Below are 798 nucleotides of genomic sequence, written 5' to 3'. Positions count from 1 at the left end.
GTTCCTATAACACACACATGCACGTTCCTATAACACACACACACATGTTCCTATAACACACACATGCATGTTCCTATAACACACACACACACGTTCTTATGACACACGCATGTTCCTATAACACACACATGCACGTTCATATAACACACACATGCACGTTCCTATAACACACACACACATGTTCCTATAACACGCACATGCATGTTCCTATAACACACACACACACACGTTCCTATAACACACACGTGCACGTGTGTATGGAGAGAGATTTATTGTAAGGAATTGGCTTCCATGATTGTGGGGGAGATAAGTCCATGATCTGCAGGTCAGGCTGCAAGAAGAGTGAAGATGAAGGAGTCGTGGAAAAACATCTTTAATGTCTGGAGGCAGGACACTCCCTCAGCAAACTGCCTTCAGGCCTCAATTGTGTGCAGCACCCCACAGGGCAGAGGGGGATGTGCTTCACCAGAGGCCAACTGAGTTCATCAAATACAAGTCCATCCTAACAGCCTCTCGACTGGTGTTTGACCAAATAACTGGGCACCATTGCCAGCCACATTGACACACAGTGCTGAGGGGACATCAAGCTTCTGTTAGTCAAAAAAGCCACGGCTATGAGGTTGATTCCGACCCACAGCGACCCTAGAGGACAGAGTGGAACTGCCCACAGGGTCTCCAAGGCTGTCAATCTACAGGGAAGCAAAGCCCAAACCACACCCACTGCCCTGGAGTCCATTCTGACCCACAGCGCCCCTAGAGGACAGAGTGGAACTGCCCACAGGGTCTCCAAGGCTGTCA

This window comes from Orycteropus afer, unplaced genomic scaffold (genome assembly GCF_000298275.1).
Source record: "Orycteropus afer afer isolate SDZICR_OR568_19922 unplaced genomic scaffold, OryAfe1.0 scaffold00681, whole genome shotgun sequence".
NCBI lineage: Eukaryota > Metazoa > Chordata > Mammalia > Tubulidentata > Orycteropodidae > Orycteropus > Orycteropus afer.
Note: the sequence above shows the minus strand (reverse complement) of the source record.